General features: G+C 36.9%; 1 non-coding gene across 1 annotated transcript; it reads left to right on the top strand.

Moving 5' to 3' along the window:
* Window positions 1-7,812: 7,812 nt before the first annotated feature.
* Window positions 7,813-7,919, top strand: LOC112534242. The gene has a single exon (XR_003078543.2). It is a non-coding gene; the product is annotated as a small nucleolar RNA R71 (small nucleolar RNA).
* The last annotated feature ends 5,800 nt before the right edge of the window (window positions 7,920-13,719 follow it).

The following is a 13,719-nucleotide window of genomic DNA, read 5'->3' as shown; positions in this document are numbered from 1 at the left end:
TCAGCATTAAAGACTAAGAACCATTGCCTCACAGGAATGTCTAAAATCACTCACAGTGTTTACAGGTAAATAAGAAATTCCCTCAACATAGCTGCACACAACCTGTTTACCATAAGCTTGCTCATCAATCTTATCTTTGCTACCGCGAATAAATGAATACCAAAATCAAAGGGTCTTTACAAGGGTTGAAATGTGGCTGAGGTAAAGGTAAGAATATTTGGATAGAAGTGTAAAGTATATTGAAAAATCATGCACTTATTTAAAATCAGGAGCTGAGTGCCAAAACAATAAAAAGACTCACTAAGCCTTATTTAAACTAAAGGATGCTCACAAGAATTAAATTCAGAAGAGCTAAGAGCTAAAAAATAAGTCAGAAATTTTTTTTCTTTTTTTTTTCTTTTTCTTCTTGTTCTTCTTTTATTTTTTTATATTTTTTATAAATAATATGTATATATATTACAGCAGCTTATATAGGGACTGCGTGATTAGTGACGCAAATAATGAGAATAGTTATCCAATTTGGATTGAAGGGACCATCAAAGAATAACTAAAAAGACTAAGTGAATTTATAACAAAGTTAGGCACTATGATTCCATAAATGAAGAAGCATAACACATAATTACTCAGTATACAAGGTGAAAGGAAAGATAGATGTATAGAATGGTGTATGTGTAGTGATTAGGTGTAAATCATGAAGAAAAGGTTAAGGCTAAAAAATGGCTAACTAATGGAAACAAAGGGTAGGCTTTTGGCCAAATGTGGTGAATTTCTAAGTTGCTAAATCATCTAATGATATTCAAAAATTCATGTAACCTCAACATGCATTATAGAGCAAGTTCTAGAAATAAAATTAAGTACAGCGCACACTCAAATAAGAAAAATCATGAGCATAATGTGCAATGGATGCTCAAATTTTGGTTCAAAAACTCATGTTTGAAGTGGCTAAAATTTGCAATTGATTCCCAAACTTATCAATTGAATCATCACATAAATTGAATAAGAGATTGGCATAATCAAAGTTCAAAGTCAAAGGTTGTAAATTTGCAAGGAACTTAAGTAACACCGGTTTAACCCGGCCAAATTGACATATTGAATACAGTGAAATTGCTTTCAAGAACAAAAAATCGAGAGGGACAATCAATTACTAGTGTGTGAATTAAGTCATTAATTACGAAAGAATAAACTAAGCTTAAATGTCATGAAAAACCTAGGTCCTAACATCCTAAGAATAGTCCATTATCATTGCCTTAAACAATCAAGGGATAGAACCACAGATACCTACCCCACACTTGAGTATAACACTGTCCATAGTGTTAGAAAAAATAAAACTGGGTATAGCACATAACTAGCACATTATAAAGAAATGAAGATCATATTAAATGTACATATCAAGACGGCAAAGCAAAGTGTTCCACTAAAATAAAAGAAAATAACATAAAATGAAAATGCAAAAAAGAAATGAAAATAAAGTAAAATAAAAATAAAGAAGGAAAATAAAAAGGAAAAGGAAAAAAAAAAAGAAAAATAGCACAAATGTTTGTCACTGCTAGTAGTCTGCCAAAGGCGCACCCTCACTGGCTGGATTTGTTGGAGGGTGAGGAGTAGGGGAAGGCGCTGAAGGAGGGGGCGGCGGTGGTGGTACAGGGTCCGTGAAGCAACCTGCTAGATCGAACTCTATATCATCGATGAATCACTGATTTTGTGCTCTGGTCTCCGCCATCTTTTGAATCTACTCCGCCATTAGGTTTGTCTGGGTGGCCTGCCTATCCAGCCCATGCATAAGCTGCTGGAGCATATTGTTTAAACCCTAAAACTGTGCCCTAGACTTCTCTTAAAATTGCCCAAACTCCTTTCTATACTACACAAACTCAGTATAGTGCTATTGTTGTAAATCGCAAACCCGATCTAGTCGGTCAGCCAAAGCACTGATCTGAGCACTCGATGTCCCTGCAGAATAAGAAGAGGAGGCTCCAGATGTAGGCATAAACACTCTAGCTGGGTTAGGAATCCTAACATCTGGAATCTCAGCCATCAGGTCTTGGGCTCCTCTAGGTGCTGCCTCTCTAGCCTCCCTTACTATTGCGCTGACGAGCTTGTACTCTATGCCATATGGGTGTCGAGTAGCCGTCATCATTTGCATGTTGATCATCTGTCTGATCTCTAATGGTGTCATGTCACCAATCTGAGAAAGCTTTGACAGACAGTCATCCAATACATCTAGTCTCTTGGCTAACCTAGTCACATACAGGCCAAAACAGCAGTGCATCTTCTTCTGGGCGTCAACTATGAAAGAACGGACTTGACGAGCCAACAGATATCTGATGTGCGTAGAATACACACATCTAAATAGGGATTTTAAGGAAGAATTTATGTACATTTTGATGTGAATTGGTCCCAACACTCACCCTATGCATTTATTTGTGTGCTTTAGGTCCAAAAGAAGTCAAAGAGTGATAAAGGGAAGAATTAGAGAAGAATTGGACGTCAAAGTTATCAAAACAAGTCTAGTTTGCGCATCCCTAATATGAACATGGCCGTGTTGGTTTTAACATTGGCCGTGTTCCCAACACAGGCACCAAAATGACCGTTTTGGGTGCATTTGATAACAGGAAAAAGATGCGTTGAGCACGACCACAGAGAGTAACACGGGCACGAACACTAGACCGTATTCCCAACATGGCCAGGAACACCAAACCGTGTTCCCAACACGGCTAGGAACACGACCATGTTCGCGGTGACAGGATGAAATAATTAAAAGAAAGAGCAAGAGGAAAGAAGGAAAATAGGGGGAGAACGTCCCAAACCCTAATTTTTCTCTCTCTAAGGGTTTTCTGAGCTGGAACCAAGGAAAAAGAAGACTTGGACCAAGGTTTAAATCGGATTCCCTTCAAAGATTGAAGATTGGGTAAGGTTCATTGATTGGCTTCAATTTAAGCAAGAGGAACAAGAATTGATTCAAGATTGGGCAAGAGGAATTGGAGCTGTTTACTCTCATCCAAGGGTGTATTCGGGTTTCTCTACCTTTACTCATTTTTGTAATTGAATTCTTGTGGGTTTTGATAATGAACATGATTAGCTAGATTGATTAAATCCATTGGGATTTCTTTACTATGTTGGCTTAATGTTATATTGTTGGATTGTTTGAGTTCGTTTTGTATTCTTCTTGCTTTCAGTATTAATAAGATAATGCATTATTCATGAGACGTTGTGAATTGTGGTGTTTAGATTGCTTTATGTGATTGAGAAGTCCATTTGGCAATTAGAATTTTGAATAGCAAGAACTGGTTAATAATCACTTAGAGATAAGGATAATTAACTAGTCGGATTAAGAATTAACAAAGCTTAATAGAGGCGGATTAAAGCTTAATGCTAATTTAAGAATCAATCGTTAGGAAGAGATTCCAACTTTAGGTTATTAGGTTTAAGAATTTGGTTATCTCGAGAGAGAAATCGAATTCAGTTAAGAATTCATACACGGGTAGCATAATTGGAGTCATCAATCCTTTATCTTTTGTTTGATTACTAACTAGTTTAGGTTCCCTTTGGGTTTGCTTTCTTGTCTGGGTTATTTCATTTATCCATTTACTCCTGCATCTCCCTTAGAACTTAGCTTGTAGCTATTAGTTAGTTTAGAAATTATTCATCATTCATTTTAGGTTAATATAATAAAGAACAAATGAGTAACTCTGGGCTTTCACTTTCCCGAGGAATACGACCTTGATACTCGCCATTAGTGCTAGACTGTATCAATAGGTACACTGCCTTAGATTGTAGCTGTATAGATAGCAACCATCAATATCCCAAGTCAAGCTTTTTACGATGTTGCATAGCCTAGAGGATGAATACATCGGTCTGTGTAACCGCTCCAAAACTATCTCCCCTGCCTGTACTCGTGTAAGCTAATAAAATATGGAGATAGCGGAGATGATCCGGAAGGCTAGACGCCTTAGACCTACCGGGGTAGTATGATTCCTGCTTGAGTAGATGCATCCCTGATACTCCTCGCCCGAGGTCTATTGCTCAGTCCATAATCCCAAATGCATGTGGGGAATTGTGGAGCTGACATTGAGAACTCCCTTCCTCTAAGTCTGAAGTAAACTGCATCAGGCTGATGCCAGTTTGTGATTTGTTGCTGCAAAAAAAAGGTGCTGAGGAATTCAACTGTGAGCTTGTAGTAGGTTGGCTCAATGATGTCGAAGGACCGTGCAGGGCATGCACATCCTGAGCCAATCCCACTCTCTCTAGGGATACAAAGTCGATGCAACATCCAACCATTACTTGCTTTCATCTCATGACTTAGAAATGGCTCTCGTTATTAGCATTCTGAAATATCCATAAGGGATGTCAACCAGGTGCGAGTGGATTTGCAACTGGTGCTCTTCATGCTCGATTGCTGTTGTGGTGGAGGTGCTGGTGCTGATGAAGGTGAAGTGGAGGAAGATGTTCCTTCACCACGCAGACGCTTGCTGGTAGCAGCGTGGTGCGGTTGCTTTCGACGGGATTGATCGCGGTCCCTCATATTGCCTAATACAGTCAATCATTAGTATTCGAACAAGAAATCAAGTTAACATAAATTATACCAAAAAGTAAACAACATAACGACTATAATTTAACTAATATAAAACTTTAAGACTTAAAGCTAAGACTAAAGCCTCAATTTCCTCTAGAAAACTAATTCATAATTACATTCCAGCCCATATTATTGTGCACCAAATAAAAAAAATTATGCTATTAATTTTTCGTAATAAAATACCATAAATAAACTTTATTGCTGTTGAACCCCACACTTAACATTTTATTATTCAAAATCACATAAACATAGCAACTAATCTAAACTAAATCTAATCTAAGTCAAATTTAGCAGTGTAACAAAACAAAACAATAACTCAATCTAAGCAATAAAGATTAACAACTACTAAAGCATATCAAAATATCCTAAATAATAAAAACTACATAAAAGAAAAATCAAATTTAATCAAACAAAAGCAAAAGGCGAAGAGACTTACTTGGAATTGCCGTCACAGGTAAGAAGAATCAAAGACAAAGAAGAAATAACACCTTAGAGCTTAGAGAGCGAAAAGTAGGAATTTGTTTTTGAAATGGCATGCTTATATAGTCACGGGGGTCAGCACGGTCGAGGGCAAGGCCGTGCTGGTCAGCACAGCCAGGACTCAGCCTGTGCTAAACCCTGAAGATACATCCTTGTGCCAATCCACTACGGGAGAGGGCATGGCCGTGCTGGTCAGCACGGTCCGATGTTGCTGCCCGTGGTGCCTTCGGAAGCCGTGGGGGAGGGCTGGTTTCATTTTGTGCTTTACGTTCATGTCCATCACGTGCTGGGGCACGGGCGTGGTGACCGGCACGGCCTGGTATTACAGCTTGTGGTGGCCTCAGAAGCTGTGGTGGATGGCTATTTTCCCAAACTCTTCATGTGCATATTCATCAGGGTATGACTTAACCGTGCTGATCAGCATGGCCTAGGGATCCAACCCGTGATTCCCACAGAAACCGTGGTGGACGGGTGAAGTTCGAGCTTTCCTTCACCATCTCGAGTCGCCAAACTCCCTACCTGTGTTACAACACATATACGTATACATTTAGGCTATAATTCAAGTAAAATGTATCAAACAAGGAAGTTTGTCTTCACCAATTACCAAAAATCCGATTTAAGTTACTAAAAACCCTAGATTCATACAATTACGTTTAATTACTAAGTAAATGTTCTAACTACCATCAAGCATGCAAACGACTGATAAAATAAAAATGTTAAGAAAAGTATAAAATTAAAATTTGGGCTACCTCCCAAAAAGCGCTTCTTTTTGGTTCTTGAGTAATTTAGCTGGACTCGGTAGTGGCATTCCTGCACCGTGGCCAAATTGAGAAGGTTGGTTCAATGTACACTGGGGCTTAAGGAATATAACTGCAAGGAGGTGGTCCAATGTGTGCAGCAGATGGCTAAGGAGGTGCTCTCCATACAGAGTTGGGATGCTCATTCATCCACTCCAAATCCTGTTTAGATGACCTGTCATAAACAAACTTGCAACTACCCTTCTCGGGTGTATCATAACACGAGGTTTCAAATTGATACAAATTATTTTCTTCAAACGAATAACACACATCAATAGGCAAGGAAACATGCAAAGCATCATCAATTATTATATCCTGTGGTGGCTTATCACATGTAAGACCAATCCCATCAATAGCACAAATGGCATGAACATGGTCGATGAGAGAACTATCAAATGGGAGTAAACTAAAAGTAACAGTCATCCCCTACATTAAGCTCTAGCTTTCCCTCAAACACGTCTATTTTAGCTCTAGCCGTGACAAGGAAAGGTCTTCCTAAAATCAAAGGCACACCCTACTCATTATCCATATCTATAACCACAAAGTCCACAGGAAATATGAATTTATCTACCTTGACTAGCACATTCTCTACAACCCCCCTAGGAAGCTTAACATAATGATCAGTTATTGAATGCACATCCTAGTGGGTTTTGCCTCCTTCAAACCTAGCTTATTGAACATACTCGTGGGCATGACATTTATGTTAGCACCTAAATCAGCTAATGCATCATCAACACACAAGTTACCCAAAGTGCAAGGAATAGTAAAACTCCTTGGGTCGTGACGTTTCTCTGCTAACTTACTCTGAAACACTACTGAGCATTCTTCATTAAGCTTAACATATGCTACCTCCTCCAGCTTGCTTTTGCTGCTAAGTATGTCCTTCAAGAACTTGGCATACTTTGGCATCTGCTTTAATACATCGACAAAAGGCAAGTTAATATGCAGTTGTCTAAAAATATCCAAAAGCTTACTGAACTGCTCTTACGCTTCTACTTGCTTCAGTATAGCAGGATAAGGAATCTTGGGCTGATACTCCCTGACTGGGATTGGTTTCACCTTATGCCTCTCAGGTTCCTTAACCTTACTGTTCACCTCAAGCTACACATCAATAGTGGAATCGTAAAAAACAAGCTTAGAAGGAGCTGAAACTAGCTTACCCAAACACAAAGTGATGGCATTCACGTGCTCCCTCTGGTTAGACTCAGTGGTGCTGGGAGCGCTCCTTGTTGCCTTTCAGGCAACATCTTAGAAATTTGCCCAATCTGACTTTCCAAGTCCTGAATGGACGCTTGCTGATTTCTAAGAGCACTGTCGGTCTGCTGGAACCTCATTTCAGTAGACGTGACAAACTTCATCATCAGCTCCTCCAAGTTAGATTTCTTCTTGGGTGGTGGAGGAAGCTGTGATGGTCTAGCTTGCTGCTGCTGGTCTCTGAAAGCCTAGTGGACCCTGGGCATTGTTGTATCTCCAACCGAAGTTCGGATAATTATGCCACCCTGGGTTGTAAGTGTTGTTGTACGGGTTCCCTTGCTACCTCGGGCCATTGGCCATATAATCTACCTGCTCAAGGTTAGTGGTAAAACACAAGAGGAAAAAGGAATAAAAGTACTAGCAAACAAACCTCCCGTATTATAGTTCGCACTGAAATGCGGGCCACCGTAAAATACACAGCTGCTCTGAGCTGCATGGGCTGGCATCTAGAGCTGGTCGATCCTCTTAGCCAATAGCTCCACCTGAGCTGCCAAGGCTGCTGTAGAATCCAAATGATTGACCACTCCCTGCCTCACTGGTCGGCTCTTAGAAGACTGCCACTGATAATTGTTCATGTTCATCTCCTCTATTAAGTTCTGAGCTTGCTCGGTCATCTTACTGTTCAGCGCCCCTCCTGCTGCTGCATCAACCATCTATCTAGTAGCAAGGCTCAAATCACTGTAAAATGTCTTAATCTACTTCCAGACTAGTAGACCGTGGTGTGGACAGCATCTCAACAAGTCCTTGTACCTCTCCTAGGCATCATACATGCTCTCGTCTTCCATCTGCACAAAAGAAGAAATGTCATTCCTCAATTTAGCAGTCTTAGCTGGAGGAAAGTACTTGTAGAGAAATTTCTCAACCAATAATCTCCAAGTCATAATAGTGTTGGCTAGGAGCGACTGTAACCATCTTTTCGAATCGGTCCCTCAGAGAAAAAGGAAACAGCCTCAAGTGAATGGCATCATCACTTGTTCCATTTATCTTGAAGGTGTCGCAGATCTCCAAGAAGTTGGCAATGTGAGTGTTTGGGTCCTTGCTCGGCAGTCCCCCAAATTGTATCCTATTTTGCACCATCTGTATCATGTTTGGCTTTATTTTAAAATTGTTGGCTGCTACAAGTGGTCACAATATACTCGTCTGTGTCCCCTCAAGAGAAGGTCTAGCAAACTCGTACATTGTCCTAGCTTTATCCGCAGCCCGATTGTTGTCTCGCATCCTTACTGGTCTATTTACATGGGCTTCAAACTCTATCCGTGCCTCCTATTCTTCTTCATACGCTTCCTCAACAAATGGAGGGATCGCTCTGGTTCGACAAGAGGGTCTATAGGAGTAGGATTAGAGCTCCTGGTTATAAACTACCTGAAACGGAAAGGCATCAATCAAAGAACACAAGAATAACTACAATAATAAAGAATATATATATAAAAAAAATGAAAAGATAAAAACATAAACATGGCTAGATTAATACAAACACAAATTCACTCTAGTTCACACAAACGTTTCCCTGGCAACAGCGATAAAAACTTGATATGCTATTTGTGTAGCTAAAACCTAAGGCAGTAAACCTATCGATGCAGACTAGTACAAATGGTGAGTATCAAGGTCGTATTCTCATAAAAGGGTGATCCTAGAACTACTACAGCGTCTTATGTTATCTAACCTTAACAAAATCGATGAAGTTACTATGCTATGATTAAATATAAACAAGCAGTTAACTAAGTGTCAGATAGTCTGAAAGGATTTAGTAAAACAATCAAAGGAAAAAGCAAACCTAAGGGGACCTAAGCGAGTTGGATTTTAGTGAAGATAGAGATTATATTGATTACTAATTGCAATTACCCGTGGATGAATTCTTAACTGAATTCAGTTTCCCTCTCGAGATTACTGAATTCCTAGACCTAATAAACTAAAGTTGGAATCTCTTCCTAACGATCGATTATTAAATTAGCATTAAGCTTTAACCCGCCACTATTAAGCTTCGTTAATTCTTAATCCGGCTAGTCGATTACCCTTATCTCTAAGTGATCATTAACCAGTTCTTGCTATTCAAATTTCCAATTACTAAATGAATTTCTCAATTACATAAAGCAATCTAAATACCACGACTCACAACGTCTTATGAATAATATGATTTCTCATTAATAATGAAAGCAAGAAGAGACAAGCATTGATAATCAAAATCTCACAAGCATTAAAATCAATCCAACAACATAGGAACCCCAATGGGTTTGACAAATTTAGTTACTCATACTAATAAGCAACACAAAGTAAAGAACAAATTCAGAAAAGTAAATTGAAGGCATGTAAATCCTTTTTCTTCAAGTTGGATAAAAACCCTAAATTCCCAATTCTGAATGATGATCCCTAATTTGCCTTTTGAATGCCCCAAATCTCCTCTTGATCTACAATTTGATGTTAAAACCAATATAATCCTTCTTTCAATAGATGAAATGGTCTTCTAAAGTCGAGTATTGAAGTCTGGGAAAAGATGGCTTATGCTTGTATATGTGAAATCAAGTGAGAAAATCGAACCCTAATTCAATAAATCGTATTTGCCTATATAAATCTCTCAGCACAGCCGTGGTCAAGCTCGTGCTGATCAGCACGGGCGAAGTCCAGGCCGTGCTGGACCTCCACATCCCACAACTTATGGCTTCTTCCTGGCCGTGCCCTCGCCGGTGCCTAGCCACCACGGGCCGTAGTGGAGGCTGTGGTGGCTTCAGAAATCGTGCCAAAATGGCACTCTTGAAGGTCAAGTGTTGATAGTTCAGCACGGCTAGAGTCCAAGCCGTGCTCAACCTTGGAATGCCAGTCCTTGCTTAATTTTGATGAATTCTGGTCCATAATTGCACGTATTTCCCTCGGTTACTAATAATGTCCCTTGATGATGACCTGAAACATGAAAAGAACTAAAACACAGGTGATTCTGGCATAAAACAAGATAACTATGCATAAAAATGTAAATAATTTAGCATATAAACATGTATAAAATGATGCACATCACTCCCTTTCTAGTTAAGTTAAATCTTTTTGAGAGAATGATGATCCTTTTGGATAGACTAAGATGGAAGGATTTTACCTTCAAAACACTACCGTCATATAATGAATTAACTTTAGAGTTTTTCACAACTCTACATTATGATCCTTCCAGTGATAAGGATATTAAGATAAGATAACTTGGGCATAATTATACTATTACTTATGATACTATTGTCCAAGCTTTTGGGTTAAAGAAATTAGGTACTTGTGAGCAACATCATAAGTTTAGTATTGAAAGTTTTTAAAAAAAGACTCACAGGTCAAGACAAATATGATGTTAATAACATGCCAAATAATGTCTTCAATGATCATTGTTATTTGCTTATATCAAAGTTTATATGTGGAGGCATATTTGGTAAGAAAGAGATAAATAAGGTGACGAAGCAAGAGCTCAATATTCTATGGTGTTTAGATACCCATAAATCTATTTTTCGACATTATTTTATTATGCAACATTTACTAAAGACACCGGCTAGACCTAAGAATTATATTGGATTAGGACATATTGTTACGGGTTTGGCTATGTATCTTCTTAGTTTTGATCCAGAGTCTTCACCATATGAGGCATTACGCTCCACAGGCAACTTAGATATTAATGCTTTGATTATAGCTAATTTAGTTAATTGTCATGGTGGTCCTGTTACTTTTAAGTACGGATCAAGTAGAGGTAGTAGTAGTGTGGCTAGAGATGAGCCACCGAGAGATAATAGGGAGGATGATTCGGATAATGAAGGTAGTAGCGGGCAAGAATGGGGTAGTCAAGGTTGGCAATATGTATTAAATCAACTACACACTATGAACACCAACCTTAACCAACGACTCGATGCATTTGATTCTCGTTTGGCTAATGTGGAGAGGAGTCAATGCTGACAAGCATAGAAGCTCGATTGCTACTTCAAATTGGTTGACTTTGATGCTTCATCACTACTATCATCCCCACCTCATCATTGCTTTTAGTTTTGTATTAGGTTTTTATTTTTTTCTTGTTTTTAGGACTTAGCTATCTAGCTACCGTAGGACATTTCTTTTTATTTTTAGCTACTTTAGGATTTCTATGCTTTATAGCCAATTGAGATTTCTTGTATGAATTTATTTTGTAATCATAACTTTATGATTATGTTTTAATTTAAGTATTCTATTTTAGCTAATGTGTTTCTTATCAATGATGGTTCTTTAAGTTTATTTAAGGTGTCTACGGGATGATGTTACTTATGACCAATGCGACAAGTGGCATTCTAATTTTCCAAGGAAGTATTCTATCTTTTCTCCTTCGATGGTTTATTTTATGCTTAAGAGATTGAGAGCATTGTCTAAAATAAATGTGGGGGAGAGAAGTAGAATAATTTTTTTTATCTTTTATATGCCATGAAATGAATTTAATAGTCTTTGTTTAAATTTTGCAAAATTTTAAATTTGTCTACTTAGCTTTTTATTATTATTTTATAATAAAGCATCAATGAAAGAATGCCATTATGATAAATCCTTGAGTTCTTGAATTGATTTTTAAACATATATGAATATGAACTCATGAGTTAATTGCACTTAAATGCTCAAGTATTCATCTTTTGCATATAGACATGATCAGTAGTTTAGCAAAATTTGAAATGGGTATATAATTAAAAGTGTATGATTTAGGTTATTATTTTTTTGTTATTATTGTGGTTCACCTAATTTTGTGAGATATGATATGGGCAAGTTAAAGCTCTAATTTTTATATTCTACTCCGTTAGTTTTAGTTTTTGAGTAACTAGGGATCTTCATGACCAATGTTGATTTTTGCGTAAGAAGATAATTGAAATTATGAGTATGCAAAGCATCTTGATATATGTTTTGTTGAGTAACCAGGTGAATTCATTATCCATATTTGTATTTGCATAAAAAAGCATAACATCTCAAGAAAGAAAGAAACCCCAAGTATAAAATACAAGACTCCAAGGAGTGTAAAAAAAAGAAAATAAAAGTAAAAAGCTTGCAAAGCAAGTGAGAAATATAATGTTTATTGATCTCTTATTTGAGAATGAAGGTTATACCTCTTGAATAAGGTTATTATAATTTAGATTATGCATCATAATTTTATTCATTGATAATGAGTAAGGTTATTTATTGTGAAACATGTGTAGATAATGAATGCTCGAATCTTTTGACTAACTATGATTGAGTTTACATCTTTTTAAAGAAAATTTTTATGATTCAAATCTTTTTGGGTTTGTATAACTTCTGCATTAATGAGATTCTTTTGAATAATACCTTTAAGCTGAGTATGAATTGCTTCACTGTTTTTGCAAAGATTAACTCTTAAGTTGCTATTTACTTAAGGACAAGTGAAGGTTTAAGTGTGAGGGTATTTGATAGGTTCATATTATGTAAATATAATTAAGACATTTTAGTGATTTATTGGTATGTTATCTATATAATATGTAGAAATATGTGCTTATTACCTTACTTTAGCCTTATTGTCTAATTTCAGGTGATAATAGCCAAAGAGGTAGAAATGAGCCAAAAATATATAAATGGGTTTTAATTAGACTACGACTGTAAAAGGCTCAGAGTAAAGATATGTGGACTACCAATATTGCAGGGCTAGCCGAATTTATTAAGGCCCACAAAAGAAAAATTAATTAGTTATTATGTAATTAAGGATAATTATCTTTTAAGTTGTTTATTTGGTTTAGGATAGTTAAGAGGATAACTATAACAGTGTTATGCTTAGAGAAGGAATTTGAAAAAGGAACCTCTACAAGAAGTAGAGACCAATTCAACAAGGGGTGTCAATCTATTATTCTTCTTTCTGTGAATTCTCTATAGTTCATCTTCTATAATACTTAGTTAGTTTTGCATTATTCTTTCAAGGATCAAAAAGCTTTTTAGGACATGGAGAGTGATGATCAATCTTCTTCATCCCTTGAAGAACTTCTGGATTTTGAGGGAGCTTTAATTTTCTGTTTTGTATTTCTTATGTCTTTCTATTTAATTACAATGGCCATTGGATTAAGTATGTCAGGCTAAGTTCTATAAGTGTTTAGTTTGGCTTTTTACTTATGTATGAACCTCATTTATTATGAGTTCAATGAATGATTTTTTTACTTTCATACCTGTATTAGTTTCATCTATTATTGTTGATTGACCATCATATCAATTAATAGTAATATTTGTTATGAATATCTTTAAGTTAAAAGTATTAGAAACACCATCTTTACTTTAATCTATGTTGGTATAAGAAACCTAGGTTGCATCATTAGCTTGAGTGACTTAGGGAAAAGGTACATCACCATCTTATTCAAGATTTGGACTTAAAAGAAAATAAAGGGATTACTAAGTGTAAGCTAGACTAAATGATATTTTATCACATAGTTTACATTCATTGTTCCATTTGTATATTTATTTTCTAGTTTGTTTAATTTTTTTTATAAACTTTAAAACTATTCTCAAACACTGGCTTAGAGTGTTTAGATTTATTTTTAGGTGTTTTTATGTGATAGTTGGACTTTATAATATATACTCTACAATATCTTGTGAGATCGACCTCATGGTGAACTTTCCTGTACTAATATTTGATTTGTATACTTGCGAATACTA

The sequence above is a fragment of the Ricinus communis genome, chromosome 1 (genome assembly GCF_019578655.1).
Source record: "Ricinus communis isolate WT05 ecotype wild-type chromosome 1, ASM1957865v1, whole genome shotgun sequence".
NCBI lineage: Eukaryota > Viridiplantae > Streptophyta > Magnoliopsida > Malpighiales > Euphorbiaceae > Ricinus > Ricinus communis.
The sequence above is the reverse complement of the archived record's forward strand: the minus strand, read 5'-3'. Positions and strand labels throughout refer to the sequence as shown.